The sequence below is a fragment of the Mustela lutreola genome, chromosome 10, assembly GCF_030435805.1.
Source record: "Mustela lutreola isolate mMusLut2 chromosome 10, mMusLut2.pri, whole genome shotgun sequence".
NCBI classification, from domain to species: domain Eukaryota; kingdom Metazoa; phylum Chordata; class Mammalia; order Carnivora; family Mustelidae; genus Mustela; species Mustela lutreola.
In genome coordinates this window covers 94,872,693-94,890,160 of record NC_081299.1, presented here as the reverse complement: position 1 = coordinate 94,890,160, position 17,468 = coordinate 94,872,693, and the positions used below count along the sequence as shown (strand labels likewise).

The 17,468-nt window shown below is 36.8% G+C and overlaps 1 protein-coding gene across 1 annotated transcript in view; it reads right to left on the bottom strand.

Annotated features, from left to right (window-relative positions):
* The window catches only part of CD53 (CD53 molecule), a 58,741-nt gene that overhangs the window by 8,377 nt on the left and 32,896 nt on the right, over positions 1-17,468 (bottom strand). The window lies entirely within an intron of this gene.

Below are 17,468 nucleotides of genomic sequence, written 5' to 3'. Positions count from 1 at the left end.
ATGACAAATCTAGGCTTTCATTCTTTCAAGCAGAAACGAGAAACCACCTTGATCTCTCTTTTGCTCATAACCTACAGCGTGTCTGTTGGGAAAATTTTCTGATTTACATTCCCATGATACCTGCAGTGTGACCATTGCTCACCACCTCTACTCTGACTACCTTCCTTTAATTCATCTGGATTATTGAAATAACCTTCTCCCTGTTTCCAAAAGTATCCTCCTACAACCTATACTTAGGACGATAGCTGAGTGATTTTGCTGTAAGGAGGGGGAAGGCACTAAAAACCCAATAGAAAAATGGGAAAAATACATGAACAGACAACTCACCATAAAAGATTTTAAAACAAACTGAAACATATAAAAAAAATTCTCACATTCACTCAAAATTGGACAAATGCAAATTAAAACCATTCAAACCATTTCTCATTGGTGAGACTGGAAAAATTTTAAGAAAATGGCAACACATTCTGTTGGCAATGCTGTGAGGAAATAGACATGTTCATATATTGCTGATGGGACTACAGATTGTACAATTCTGAAGAGAAATTTGGCAATGTCAAACAAAATTTTCCTATGTATTGTTTTGACCAATGCAGCCAGCAATTCTAAGAATTCACCTTGAAGATATGCCTCCAACAATATGAAAATATGCACAAGTTTTTAATTACAGCATTGTTTTTTTAATTCCCAAGTATAGGAGGGAGCCCAAATGCCCATTCATAGGAAAGGGTTGAAAAAATCATAGTATATCTACACCATGGAGTACTAAGTAGCTGTAAGAAAAAAAAAATATAACTGATACGGAGTGTTTTCTAAGACATGCTGTAAAATGAAAAAAAAAAAGTACCAAAGAATATATATAGCAATCACCTCTCATATAAGGAAAAAAGAGAAGAAAATAATAGATATCTGTTCATTTGTACAAAAGAAATTAAAGATAAACCAAAAACGAAATAAGGGGAAGAGAAAGAAGAGAAGGGGACTGGGTTAACAAGGATGAAGTACAATAATATCTTTGTGTATATAGCTCTTACTCTTAGAATCATAGAAGGGTTTTTGCATACCCTTTACATAATCCCAAATAAACAAATGATTAAAACCAAAAAGAAAATAGGGAACCTAAAAGGGAATGCAAATACTAACAAATGAAAGGGTATTTTACAAGAGAATAGCGTGAACACAAAGGGATGGGAAAGAAAGCTAACCTAAGTGACTTAGGAAGCAGTAGCTTCACCAGGCACTGGAAAAGCCAAAAGCTTGGGACGCCTGGGTGGCTCAGTTGGTTAAGCAGCTGCCTTCGGCTCAGGTCATGATCCCAGCGTCCTGGGATCGAGTCCCACATCGGGCTCCTTGCTCCGCAGGGAGCCTGCTTCTCCCTCTGACTCTGCCTTCCACTCTGTCTGCCTGTGCTTGCTCTCACTCTCTCTCTCTCTTACAAATAAATAAATAAAATCTTTAAAAAAAAAAAAAAGCCAAAAGCTTAAATGCTGTAATCTACTTGGTAAAAGTGTTTCCCATAGGAGTATGGGTTTGCAATCCCGACACTACCTTTACTTGTATACTGGAACTGAACAAATAAGTACATATATATTGTAGATAATGAGAGACCACTTTCACTGTTGGAAGATACTACGAGGAAAGGAGGAAGGCTAAAATAAACCCTGTGGTATTGGATTAGAATAAGAGGCATTAGTATAAACTCAGGTTTTTAAATATATATCCAGGCAGATAAATATACATATGGGTGTATGTGTGGGTTATACATACATACATACACTCATATACTTTCTAACTTTGTTCATTGGGATGGCCTAGAAGCAGTGACACTCCAGAACCATGAGCACACCTAACACCAAATCTTGGTTTCTAGACACATTCTTCAACATAAAGAACCAGGACTCCTTGCAGAAGTTGATTTCAGGACAGGCAAGAAAGATACAAAATGAGCCTAGAACATCTTGTGATGTCAGAAGGTAAGGAAATGCCCTCCAAATGATGGGGGAGAATTTGAAAACAGGAGCCAGTTTGAAGGAGTTCCTAATGGCCAAAACTGGAATAACTTGAACAATGGTATTTGACTTTAAGCCCTAGAACAAAATATGCCCAGTGAATCTATACCATATATATAAAAATCAAATATGTAAACAAGGGAGAAGGAACAGCTCTTCCTTACAATTGAATTCCAATTACTAGATGTAGACAGAAAGAGGGAATACAGAATTCATCATTGCAATTGCCCTAATTACTTGCAAACAAGATTCACCAATGGATGCTAGAATGATTAGGCAAAAGTTGGGGAAGAAACAGGATTTGCAGTTTCAAAGTATCTTCCCAAAGACGTTTATTAACTGTGAATGTAGAGATAGTCTTTAGTGGAGAAACCTAGCAGACACCAACCCATGCAAATGATCAAGGTAAATATCACTAGTAATAAGACATACCAATATCACAAATCCATTATATGATGCATAAAGTCATGTGTGTGGTAGTCTCTCCAAAAATATAAAACCTTTCTGTTATGAATGTTCGTTTCCCCCTAAAACTCATACTATGAAACCCTAACCCCCCATTCTGGCTGTATTTGGAGATAGGGGCTCTAAGGAAGTAATTAAGATTACATGAGATGGTAAGGATAGGGCCTTAATCCTATAGGATTAGAGTCCTTTATAAGAGGAGACTTCAGAGTGTACTCCTCTCTCCACACCCTCATCCAACACAAATGCACTAAGCCAGCAAGCTGAAACTGGGGAAAGGTTATGCGACGACTATAAGAATGATGCCATCTGCAAGTCAGGAAAAGAGCTCTCACCAGAAACTGAATTGAGTGGAACCTTGATCTTGAACTTCTAGAACTCTGAGAAATGATATTTTTGTTGCTTAAGCCACCTAGTCTGTGTTATTTTGCCATGGTAACCTTAGCCGACTAATATACTTTCCAAGCATGAGAAATTATCAGATAAACTCTACTTTGGGGGCATTCTACAAAATTACTGATTATTATTCTTCCAAAGTGTCAAGATCAAAAGACAAGGAAAAGAGTGAAGAACTGTTGCACACTGGAAGAAACTAAGGAGGGAAAAAAACCCAAAACAACTACATGCAATAGGGGACCCAGGTTAGGATTGTGAAACAGAAAGATGACACAAGTGGAAAAAAAATATGTGAAATGTAATAAGGCCTATAGTTTAGCTAATAATAATGCACGAACATTAATTGCCTATTATTGTTGTAGGGTGAGATAAGGGATATAAGGGAACTTTTTGTACTATTTTTGCATTTTTTCGGTAAGTCTAAAATTAGGTCAAAACAAAAGTTTAAAAACAAAAGAAAATCTTTTAAAATGTAAATCAGAACATTTCCTCCCGGTTCAAAATCCTCTAGTGGTTTTCTATCTCACTCAGAATAGATGCCACCCAGACACCCCTGTATATCTGTTTTGAATGATGTATGATATCAGCAAAAATATATCTCATATACTCAAGAGCCCAGAAGATATACTTTTCATCTTTTCTTCTTGAATAAAACTACTTAAACACATACTATTACCACTGCTCATTGTGTCGTCTTTCAAAAAAATATTCCTACCTTTGGTAGCTTTGTAGTATGTCAGTTTGGCTAGGCTGTACTACATTTCCCAGAATTCGATTTGGTGTACATTTCCAGTTAGGGTTACAAAGAGATTCTTGTGGGAGAACTGGGGGGCAAAAGTGAAGCAACAGTTATCTTGTAGCCCTCACACATTGTCTCTGATCTATAGGCTCATCTTGGCATGAGATAACGGCCAGATCCTAAACTACTTTATCTTCCCCTAGATTTTTCTTCAGCTTCTCTTACTCCAGGTGACTGTGCTTAGCTCTGTGAAAAAATCCCTGACTTTTGGAGGACACGTGTACCATCAAGAGCAGAGACAAAATGACTGACACAGATTTCGGTCTGTTGTGGTGGCCTTCAGCTTGTGCCTGTGTGTTCCAATTTGTTCTTTCTCTCCCTCACACTACATTCATCTTTTCTTCCTGACTTTCTGCCCTGTGGAATTCAAGTTCCAGGATCAATGGGGAGACAGTGTCTTCTCACAAAGAGGCAAGAAGATCAGACTCCTGGAATCTTTTTACACACACACGACATTGTAGTAGTTCTGCTTCTTTGAACTCTGACTGATACACTACTCTTGAATTTATAAAGAAATTCACCAATAATTTCTCCTAAGCATTTTAGAATTTTGCTTTCAAAGAATGGTCTTTACCTCATGTTGACTTTTGTGAATAGTGTGAATAAGAAGTGCAATTTCATTTTTTCCATATGTTTAACAAATCACACGAGCATTTTTAATTGAAAAGTCATAATTTTTTTTGAATGACATTGAATAACAACTTTATATAGTAGGTGTCTATATGTGTGTGGACTTATTTTCCTTGTCTTTCTCTTAGGTTCCATTGGTATATCTATGTCTCAGTAATGTGTTTTGATTACAAAAGCTTTAATATAAATCTTTTTAAAAAGATTTTATTTATTTATTTGACAGACAGAGATCACATGTAGGCAGAGAGGCAGGCAGAGAGAGAGAGAGAGAGAGGAGGAAGCAGGCTCTCCGCTGAGCAGAGAGCCTGATGTGGGGCTCGATCCCAGGGCCCTGAGATCATGACCTGAGCTGAAGGCAGAGGCTTTAACCCACTGAGCAACCCAGGTGCCCCAAGCTTTAATATAAATCTTAGCAAGTACTCTATTTTATCCCTCTTTATCAAAAGGATCTTTGAATTCTTGTTTTTTTCCAATTTAGTATATATTTTAGAATTATCTTACCAAATTCCATAATGCAATATATTGGGCAGGTATTGGGGTTGAATGTAATCAGTAGAATAATTTGAAGATAATTGACATATATACAATGTTCATAGATATAATCTACAAGCATGATACATTTTTCCTTTATTAGGGTCTTCTGCAATGCCTTCCAATTGAGTTTTAAAATATTTTCTAAGAAGGTGTTGCCCAACTCTTTGAAGATTTATTACTAAATACTTGATATTTTTTATATATTAAAAATGGTAACTAAATTTTTTAGTGTGAAATATAACACTCTAAAAGTGCTCAATGCACTCAATATTATATTTTAAAGATTCAATCATTAGTTTGTTCATTTTCATTGCCATGTGATATTTCATTGTATGTATATACCAAAACTTAACCATTCTTTGGTTGATAGACATAGGGCTTTCCCCAGTGTTTGGCTGTTACAGACAATGCTTCTATAAAACAAATTTTGTATTTTTGTCCTTGTGAATGTAAGAGTGCATTTTAGTAGGACTTATCTAATAATGGAGTTACTACATCATAAAAATGTCATGTTGTTGTAAAGGGGTTGAATTATATGAGTATATATTTATATACCCATCAGCAGTTTATAAGAGTTCCCAATATTCCACATTCTGTCCAACACAGGAACTAGTTAGTTCATTTGTTTGTTTATTCAAAGTGATATATCTTTATATCTATGTCTAAATCTAGGGGCACCTGGGTGACTCAGTGGGTTAAAGCCTCTGCCTTCGGCTCAGGTCATGATCCCAGGGTCCTGGAATCGAGCCCTGCATCAGGCTCTCTGCTCAGCTGGAAGCCTGCTTCCTCCTCTCTCTCTACCTACTTCTCTGCCTACTTGTGATCTCTGTCAAATAAATAAATATAATCTCTAAATATATATATATATATATGGCACTCTATCTTTATCATCTATCTATATATAGTGATATATTTTTTTCCTTGATTCCTAATGAGTTTGAATAATTTATCATATGTTTAGTGGTCATTTGAATTTTCTTTTTTGTGAAGTGCCATTTCCAGTCTTTTGCCTATTTTCTATAGATAGATTTTATTGACTATATAGATTTTCTTTTTTTTTTTTTAGGATTTTATTTATTTATTTGACAGAGAGAGAGATCACAAGTAGGCAGAGAGGCAGGCAGAGAGAGAGGGGGAAGCAGGCTCCCGATGAGCGGAGAGCCTGATGCAGGGCTCGATCCCAGGACCCTGGGATCATGACCTGAGCCGAAGGCAAAGGCTTAACCCACTGAGCCACCCAGACGCCCCTATTATATAGATTCTCTATAGATTGTATCTTATCATTTATAGGTATTCTTTATATATTATGAATATGAGATTTTTGTTCACTATATGTGATGCAAATATTTTCTCTTCCTCTGTGGTTTGTGTATTCAGTATTTGGGGATTTTTTGGATAGGTAGAATGTAATAAAAATAATCAGTCTTTTCCTTCTGCACTTGCTGAGTCATATTTTTGGAAAGTCCTTATCTCCTCCAAGATCATGAAGTAATTTTTCTATGTTATATTCTAAAAACTTCATGGTTTTTCCTTTCACAGTTAGGTGTATATTTCACCTTATTATGAAGTGATCTTGATATGGTATATTTATTTATTTTCAGACTGATACTCAAATGTCACAGCACCATACTAAGACATCCATACTTTCTCTGTGTTCTCTACCACCACATCTGTTATATATAAAGTTTCCATATATGCATGAATGTTTCTGTTTTTTGTCTCTGTTCCATTGGCCTATTCATCCCTATGCCATTACTGTGTTGTCTTCATTACCCTAACATAACGATGTCTTTTTTTTTTTCATTGAGGTATAGTTGACACACAATGTTACAGTAGCTTCAAGTGTACAGCATAGTGATTCAACTTTATATGTTATGCTATGCTCACCACAAATATAAGTATCATCTGTCATCATACAATGCTATTACAATGCCACTGACTATATTCAATATGCTGTATCTTTCATCCTCATAACTTATTTTTTTTATTTACTTATTTGACAGACAGAGATAACAAGTAGGCAGAAAGGCAGGCGAGGGGTGGGGGGGAAGCAGGCTCCCCGCCGAGGAGAGAGCCTGACCCGGGGCTTGACCTCAGGACCCTGGGATCATGACCCCAGCCAAAGGCAGAGGTTTTAACCTCCTGAGCCACCCACGCGCCCCTCATAACTTATTTATTCCATAACTGGAAACCTGTAACTCTCAATCTTCTTCATCCATCTTGACCAGCCTCCCTCCTCCCCAGCAAACACTAGGTTGTTCTTTGAATTTATGGACTTTTTTGTTTGTTCTGTTGGTTTTTTTAGACTCCTAGTATAAGTGAAACCTTATGGCATTTTTTTCCTGTAACATTTCACTTAGTGTATACCCTCTAGGTTCATCCATGTTGTTGCAAATGACAATAATCTCATTGTTCTTATGGCTGAATAATATTTCATTACGTGTGTGTGTGTATCACAATGTCTTTATTCATTCATCTTTTATGTTTTATTTATTTAAATTCCAGTTAACATACAGTGTAATATTAGTTTCATGGGTGCAATATAGTGATTCAACACTTCCATACAAACCTTATGCTCAGCACAAGTGTACTTGTACTTAATCCCCATCACCTATTTAACCCATCTCCCTGACCACCTCCATTCTGATAACTATCACTTTTTTCTCTATAGTTGAGACTGTTTCTTGTTTTTTTTCTCTCTCTCCTTTTTCCTTTTTGTTCATTTGTTTTCTTTCTTAAATTCCACATATGAGTGAAAGCATATGGTATTTGTCTTTCTTCCACTTACTTATCTTGTCTAGCATAATACTCTCTAGCTCCTTCCATGTCATTGCAAACAGAAAGACTTCATTCTATCTTATGGTCCATTATATAGATAGACCACATCTTCTTTATCCATTCATCTATTGATATACACTTGGGTTACATCCATATCTTGGCTACTGTAAATAATGCTGCAATAAACATAAGGGTGCATATATCTTTTCAAATTAGTTTTAGTTTTCTTTGGGTAAATACGTAACAATAAAATTATTAGCTCATATAGCATTTTTATTTTTAATTTTTTGAAGGACCTCCATACTATTTCCTGCAGTGGCTGCACCAATTTACACATCCACCAATGGTGCACCAGGGTTCCTTTTTCTCCACATCCTCATCAACATTGTTATATCTTGTCTTTTTGATTCTAGCTATTCTGACAGGTGTAAGGTGATATCTCATTGTGGTTTTGACTTGAGGTTCTCTGATGTTGAGTGATATTGAGCATCTTTTCATGTGTCTGTTGGCATTTGTATGCCTTCTTTTGAAATATGGCTATTCGGTTCTGCTCATTTTTAATCAGATTATTTGTGTTTTTATGGTGTTGAATTGTATAAATTATATGTTTTTGGATATTAACCCATTACCAGATATATCATTTGCAAATATCTTCTCCATTCAGGAGTTGCCTTTTGTTTTATCAATGGTTTCCTTTGCTGTGAAAAAGCCTTTTATTTGGATGAAGTCTTAATACTTTATTTTTGCTTTTGTTTTCCTTACCTGAGGAGGCATATCTAGAAAAGTGTTGCTAAGACCAATGTACAAGAGATTACTGCCTATATTTTTTTAAGGAGTTTTATTGTTTCCAGTTTCACATTTAGGTATTTATTTATTTATTTAGTAAAGTTGACATTCTGTTTTTATTTATTTTTTAAATTAATTTAATTTTTTCAGTGTTCCAAAATTCATTGTTTATGCTTCACACCCAGTGCTCCATGCCATACGTGCCATCTTTAATTAATAGGTTTTTTATTTCAACTTGGTTAGATTTTAGCTCTTTTATTTCTCCAGAAAGAGATTCTCTAATATCTTCCATACTTTTTTCAAGCCCAGCTAACACCTTGGTAATCATCATTCTGAACTCTAGTTCTGACATCTTACTAATGTCTGTATTGATTAGATCCCTAGCCATGGGTACTGCCTCTTGTCCCTCCCACCAACCACCCCTGAGGTGAGTTTTTCCTCCTTATCATTTTATCCAGATAAGAATAAATGAATGAGAACAAAATACTAAAATGGTAGCAATGACCCCAGAAAAATATACACTAAACACATCAGAAGAGACCCAAAACTGGAGGGAGAATAAAGGAGGGGAAAAAAGTAAACAACAACAACAACAAATATATATATTAGATTGGTGAATAGAACAGAGCCACACACTTGATTTTGGATGTATTTTGATCTGTTAGAAGAGACTGCCTCCCAAAATTTTAAAGAAAGAAAAGCTTATGTATATACAAAAATAAGGGTAAACACAATGAAGGGATGGAATATGACATTCTAAAAAAAGAATTGATAAGTTGATTGAAAAAAGAATGAGAAAAAAAAGAGGAAAGAACGTGATTAGGCTGGAGACTACAACAAAGATATGAGCTAAATTAGGGTATATTTTGATCGGTAGAAGAAACTATACCCCAAAATTTTAAAGAAAGAAAAACCCATATGTATACAAAAAATAAGGTTAAAATAATGAAGGGATAGAATATGACTATAAAAATGAAAATTAAAAAAGATTTTTTAAAAAAGGCATTGATAAGATAAAATAGTTTTAAAAGGTTAAAATACAGATGTAGTGAAAAGAAGGGCCATATGTACCCCAATGTTCATAGCAGCAATGGTTACAACCACCGAACTGTGGAAAGAACCAAGATGCCCTTCAACAGATGAATGGATAAAGAAGATAAGGTCCATATATACAATGGAATATTATGCAGCCATCAGAAAGGACGAATACCCAACTTTCGTATCAACATGGATGGGACTGGAGGAGATTATGCTGAGTGAAATAAGTCAAGCAGAGAAAGTCAATCATCATATGGTTTCACTTACTTGTGGAGCATAAGAAATAACATGGAGGACATTAGGAGAAGGAAAGGAAAAGTGAATTGGGGGAAATCAGGGGAAGATGAAGCATGAGACTATGGGCTCTGAGAAACAAACAGGGTTTTGGAGGGGAGGTGGGTGGGGGAATGGGGGAACATGGTGGTGGGTGTTAAGGAGGGCACATATTGCATGGAGCACTGGGTGTGGTGCAAAAACAATGAATCTTGGAACACTGAAATAATAAAATTTAAAAAAAATAAATTCAATTTAAAAATAAGGTTAAAATAGGAAAAATTTTTAAAATAGAATAAGAAAAAAATAAAATTTAAAAAATTTAACTTTAAAAGGTGAAAGAATCATTGGGAGGGAAGCCATGAATTCTATGTGTTGCATTCCCCTAATTCTGGAGTTCTGCAGTTCTAATTGATCAGTGAACATGGTCTTGGCTGGATGTTCCTGCTAATCTTCTGGGGGAGGGGCCTGTTGCCATGATTCTTAAATGTCTTTGCCAGAGGTGGGATTGCACCACCCTTGCTAGGGGCCAGGCCGCGTAATCTGTTCGCATTTGCTCTCAGGAGCTTTTGTTCCCTCAACGCTTTCCATAGAGCTTTGGAGGAGGAGAATGAAGATGGCAGCCTCCAAATCTCCAGCTGGTAGGAGCCAAGAGCTTGGTCCCTACTCCTCAGTGCAACCTCAGAGAAAAGCAGGCAACTATGCCTGTCTCCCTGGTCTCTGGCCGCACTCCATGCTCACCCAGCCTGTAACCAAGCCTTTCTATCTCTGACATCTGGACCCATTTGGAGTCTCCAAACCCAGCAGATTCCTGCAGCGTGCTCCTCTGCCACTCCTCCCAGAGAAGAAAGGTGAGATCCCCCAGATCTGCTGCTTGTGCGGTCCCTGCCTGAAGAGTAGTGGTCCACCTGTGCCTCGGATCATGGTCTAAGGTAACCCCGACCTGGGATCTCACTCCCTGGCTCCATGTCTGCAGCCAGCTTCCCCGCTCCAATACCTGGGAGCTTTGACACACACGCCCCTGGTCTTTCTCTGACCCTGAGGGCCCTGAGACCACATTGTCCCTGTGAGGGTTCCACCACACCCCCACACGACCCCCTGCCCTGTTAGCCTCTGGAGCCGCTATGCTCCTCAGTGGAGCAGACTTCTAAAAGTTGTGATTCTGTGCTCTGCTGCTTACCAGGGGCTTACCAGGAGCCAGCCCCTCCCCCCACAGTCTCTCTTCCTGTATATCCCTTTGGATTCACTTCTCCGCACATCCTACCTTCCAGAAAGTGGTCACTTTTCTGTTCATAGAATTGCTGCTCTTCTTCTCTTCAATCTCCTGTTGAGTTTGTAGGTGTTCAGAATGGTTGATAACAATCTAGCTGAACTCCTGGGACCTGCCGAAATTTAGATCTCCCACTCCTCTGTCATCTTGCTCCTCCCTGCTCTGTTTGCTTTTGCTGGTTCTCACTCATGTTGCCATGTTTATTGTGTCTATTTCTATCTTTGGCTAATAATTGGTAATTAACCTTGTAAAATTAAATTTGAGATATCCTTAAGGTCTCAGGTAGAAGTTCCTTCAGCTAGAATTGTTTTATTACTTACTTTTCCCTGGTCCTTGTAGATACCATGACTCAGGAATGACCCCAAAATAACTCTACACAGCTTGGACCTAAGCTGTGATTCACTCAGGTGTAAACCTGAATGAGGGCCCAACTGTGGACCCTACTTCTTATGCCCAGTTTTGTTTTTTCTAATTCTTATACTCTACTTTTGCCATAGAAGTTTAAGAAAGTACCTTTCTGTTATAGTTTTGTTAGAAGTTTTTAAGTGTGTATTTTATTCTTTGGTGTTTTGTGGGGGTTTTTTTGTTTTTAATTGAAAGATTTTTTTATTGCAGCAAAATATATGCACAAGATAAAATTGACCGTTTTAACCATTTTAAATGTATAATGCAGTAGAATTAATATTGTTGTGTAATTGTTAAACCTCTCATTTCATATAATAAGACAGTAAAGCTCAAGAGGCCAACTTGTCCAATGTTACACAGGTGATTGGCAGAAGAACTCTACATTGTGCAGTCAGTGCTTTTCCTGGTTTTTCTGTTCATTCATTTTATGGTTAAATAAATCGAGCCCAGAAAGGTAAAGTATCCTTGATCACATCAGGAGGAGGAGTAGTCACATCTACAGACCTCATAGTCCAATGGTCGGCTTTCTCTACCTCACTACTTCAGACTGCCAATATCCCTCACTATTTTCCTTTTCCAGTCTTTCCACAGAAATTCCAGGCTTCTGTGCACCAAAATGTGAGTGTCACACAGCCCGTTATCACCTAAAAGTGATTTTCTAAATTGGTGCTTGGCAAGTGTCAAATCCATTGGCTGCAATATGTCTTCATGCCAGACTTCAGTATTTGTCAGTTATGGATTAAAGACACTGCTTGCCACCATTTCCTGCCACAGCTAAAGTTTTTCATGCATTGTTTTTGGCTGAAAATCAAGTTTAAGGTATTGGGAGAGTAATTTAGATTATATACATTGGGATTAATTTGATTAAACATATGGTCATTTACATATGACAACTGATAAATTACTGAATACCACATCTGAAACTAATGATATACTATAAATTAGCTAATCGAATTTAAGTTTAAAAAAATTAAAAACTAAAATGATACTCTCCCCCCCCCCCACAAAAGAAAAAGAAACTTCAGAAAATGGGACTTGTCTCATAATATGGTAGGTTTTCCCCCAGTATGAGGGCAAAATAGTCACAAGATTCAAGCTGGTCAAAGAAAGGACACATGCCCACCAAGATTCCAAAGCAGGTCCATGATGATGGTCAAACAGGATTCGGTATCTATGATTATGCTTTGCATTATACCTCTTGTTTTGTTATCAGGAAACTATTACACTTTGTCTTAAATAAAATATCTCTATCAGTACCAACACAGATCATACAAACGTGTAAGCTAATGTGAGCTAAAGGTTTGAACATACTTACTTCCTATAGTCCCAGATGCCAATAAGCTTTTAAACAAATAAAAAGAAGTTAAAATTCACATGTAATGAAATCTGGAATTAGACCAAATACCTTTCAAGTGGGAAATGGATAAGCAAACTATGGTACAATACACAATGGTATACAATGAGCTACTTATATAATGCATTAATACAGAACTTTAAAAGTGTTATGCTAAATGAAATAAGCCAGACTGTAAAGGTTGCCTACTGTGTGATTCCATTTATGACACTCTTACAAAAGCAACCTAGAAGGACAGAAATCAGATGTGTGGTTGTGAGTGGACTGAGGAGGATAGAAGGGCCTGACTACAAAGGGGTGTGGGGAAATTGTGGGGAAGTCGTGGTGGTTACATGACTGTAAACACTTGTTAAATCTCACAGAACTGCATACCTAAAAGGGTGAATCTTACTGCATGTATGTTATACCTTAATTTTTTAAATGGGTGAAAAATCAATGAATATATCTGCATTCACTTTTTCCAGCCTATATTTACTGATCATCCACTATGTGCTGGATACTCTTAGGTGGTTTTTTTTTTTTTTTTATGTGAAGTGATGAATGTGTCAAGTATTTTGATCTTGGTAACCATTCCACAATGTATATGTATATCAAATCATCATATTTTATGCCTCAGATATATACAATTATATTTTTAAACTATTCTCCTATAAAGCTAGGGGAAAAAAGGTGTCAGTAGGAATCTTACCAGTAGCAGTTTAGACAATTTCACTGCCTAATTTTTATTAAGAGTATATTTTGAATTTTGTCAGATGTATTTTTAAAATATTGAAATAATTATATAGTTTCTCCTTTAATATGATGTAAATTACATTCATGGATTTTTAAGTGACATGCATTTATTTAATTCCCGAGATAAAATTATTTGAACACAAAATATCTTTTTTATATGTTGCTGTTATTAATTCTGCCAGTATTTTATTTAGAATTTTTACATCTATGTTCATGAATAAGATTGTGCTCTAATTTTTCTCTCTTATATTGTTCTTGTCAAGTTTAAGTATCATAGTATTTTATTTTATTTTTTTATTGAAATTCAGTTAGCCAACATAGAGTACATCATTATTTTTGATGTGTTCAATGATTCATTAGTTGTGTATAACATTGCCCCTTAGGCAATCTAATTTTTTTCACAGTACATGTCACTTCATAACATACTACAGAATTTAATTGTACACTGCATTTATTTCTAATGTTTACCCCTTTCCAGAAAAATGTAAGCAATTTGAAGGCAAAGATTTTTGTTGCATGCATATATCTCAAGCACCCAAGCTCTTAGCATATCACAGACTTTCAATACTATTTTATGTGGTAATAATTTCACAATATATACATGTATCAAATGATTTCTTTGTATACTTCAAATGTATATAATATCATATGTCAATTATATCTCAATAAAACTGGAAAATATCTTTAAATAAAAGAGTTGAAGACAGATATAGTGACACAAATTACCTTATGATCAGTTTTCACAAATTGTTCCGTGTTCCATGCCCACTTAAAATGTGTATTTATGAATCAGTTTGTTACAGGGATTTGACTTTACACAATCTGGTTAAACAATCTCTGAAAGGATGTTTTCTGCTCATCTGAGGTTAGAGCTTGAATCTGCAGGGGAGGCATTTGGGAAGGAACTATGGAACTAAAGTGGGAGAAAGCAGGAACAAACCTGGAAGTGAGCTGGAACTTACATGGACAGACAGGAATGTATGTCGGTTCTCAGGACTCCAGGAATAATACTGTGTGTCCTGCAGGAGAAACTAATGCCGTTTGTCCCGAAGCTTAGCATGTACCCGACTCAAGAGTTTGAGAAGCTGAAGGGGGATCCAGTCGAAGGTGAGAGCTATTAGACTGGCTGCTGTTCACACCACCAACAAGGTGAGCCAGCAGACCTGTGATATCTGTTGACTCTGCTCATAACTTCTAAGTGGAAAAACAGTATGAGTATTTAGGTTGAATATAAGAAATAGCACTGAGGGTTATAGAGGATGGGAGGGAAAATTGAATGGGACAAAATCAGAGAGGGAGACAAATCATGAGAGACTCTTGGCTCCAGGAAACAAACTGAAGGTTGTGTAAAAGGAAGGGGGAGGGATGGGGAAACTGGGTGATGGGTATTAAGGAGGGCATGTGATATGATGAGCACTGGGTGTTAGATGCAACTAATGAATCACTGAACACTACATCAAAAATTAATGATGCACCACACCCAGTGCTCCATGCAATACATGCCCTCCATAACACCCACCCCCTGGCTACCCCAACCTCCCACCCCCCTGCTCCTTCAAAACCCTCAGATTGTTTTTCAGAGTCCATGGTCTCTCATGGTTCATCTCCCCCCCCCCCCAATTTCTCTCAACTCCCTTCTCCTCTCCATCTTCCCATGTCCTCCATGTTATTTGTTATGCTCCACAAATAAGCAAAACCATATGATAATTGACTCTCTCTGCTTGATTTACTTCACTCAACATAATCTCCTCCAGTCCTGTCCATGTTGCTACAAAAGTTGGGTATTCATCCTTTCTGATGGAGGCATAATACTCCATAGTGTATATGGACCACATCTTCCTTATCCATTTGTCTGTTGAAGGGCATCTTGGTTCTTTCCACAGTTTGGCGACCATGGCCATTGCTGCTATAAACTTTGGGGTACAGATGGATCTTCTTTTCACTACATTTGTATCTTTGGGGTAAATACCCAGGAGTGCAATTGCAGGGTCATAGGGAAGCTCTATTTCTAATTTCTTGAGGAATCTCCACACTGTTCTCCAAAGAGGCTGCACCAACTTGCATTCCCACCAACAGTGTAAGAGGGTTCCCCTTTCTCCACATCCTCTCCAACACACGCTGTTTCCTGTCTTGCTAATTTTCACCATTCTAACTGGTGTAAGGTGGTATCTCAATGTGGTTTTAATTTGAATCTCCCTGATGGCTAGTGATGATGAACATTTTTTCATGTGTCTGATAGCCATTTGTATGTCTTCATTGGAGAAGTGTCTGTTCATGTATTCTAACCATTTTTTGACATGATTATCTGTTTTGTGTGTGTTGAGTTTGAGAAGTTCTTTATAGATCCTGGATATCAACTGAAAAGAAATTAATTAAAAAAAAATAAAGTGGAAAAAAAAACCTTAATGATGTGCTATATGTTGGCTAATTGAATTTAAATTTTAAAAAATTTAAAAAATAAATAACTGCTGCTTCCATACCATCTTCCAAACTTCATGCAGAAATGTCTCTTGTGGGGGCTTCCTGGGAGGCTCAGTTGGTTAAGCAAGTGACTTTAGTTCAGATCATCATCCTAAAGTCCTGGGATTGAGTCCCACATTGGGCTCCCAGCTCCATGGGGAGTCCGCTTCTCCCTTTGACCTTCTCCCCTCTCATTCTCCCTCTCCCTCTCTCTCTATCTCAAATAAATAAATAAAATCTTTAAAAAAAAAAAAAAGAAATGTCTCTTGTGGTCCACGCTAACCAGAAACACACAGGACCAGAAAATGTAGGATTTGTAGTTTAGCTTAGACAGCTTTGAACACAATAACAGAAGGATTATACAAATTTAAAATTTTATATTCATGTGTTGCAAGTTTTATCATTATAAAATGTCTTCATTTCTATAAATGCTATTTGCCTTAAGGTGTATTTAACCGAGTTTGACCACCTTTCTCTTGATTAGTGCTTACCAGTTACAAGATCAAGAATGGAAGACTACTGCCATCCCAGCAGTCCCTGCATATTCCTTCACATTCACAACTGGCTCCCTTCACACACAGGCATCCACTACCTTGACCTTATAAGAGTAATTTCTTTCCTCTTGGTTTTCTTTTAAATCTCGTAATGTGTTAACTTTCATTGATTTTTAATCTATTGAAAGTTTAAAAAGTTTTTTCTTTTCTTGTGGTGACTACCCTAGAAATTATATACACTTCCCCTTTCAAGGTATGGATTTAAAAAATATTTACCTCCCTCCTAGATAAACAATAAATACTGAAACTCCATTTATCCTCTTCTTGACTTGCTGTTGTCTAGTATTTTGTATCTACTTCTTGGTTTTATCCCAACAATGCATTATGATAATTATGATAATAATTATGATAATATCCTAACAAGGCATTATGATATCCCAACAATGCATTATGACAATTTCTAGAATCAATGGTTGTTTACACATTTGTATGTATTTAACCATTTTTTTTCTTCTTGGTTTTTCTTGTATTTCTGATTTTCGTCTGAGATCACTTTATTTATACCTGGAATTTATCCTTTAGAATTTTTAGTGAGTGTGTGATGATTACAAATTATCTTGGCTATTTAGTCTTAGTTTTTCTCTAAGAACATTCTTTTTTTTTTTTAAGACTCTATTTATTTATTTGACAGAGAGAGAGAGAGATCAGGAACACAAGCAGGGGGAGTGGGAGAGGGAAAGCAGGCTTCCCAACAAGCAGGGAGCCCATTGTGGGGCTTAATCCCAGCTGGAATAGATCATGACCTGAACCAAAGGCACCCAACTGACTGAGCCACCCAAGTGCCCTTCTAAGAACATTCTTATTTCAACTTTAGCATTTTGAGGTCCACACTCTTCTAAGGAGAATTACTACTGATATGTCTATGGTTAATCTATCATTCTTCAAAGATAATCTTTCTTTTCCCTCTGACTGCTTTAAGGTTTTTGTCTCTGGTTTTCTTAAGTTTTCCTATGGCTGTAGAGGTGGATTTGTTTTTATTTAACCT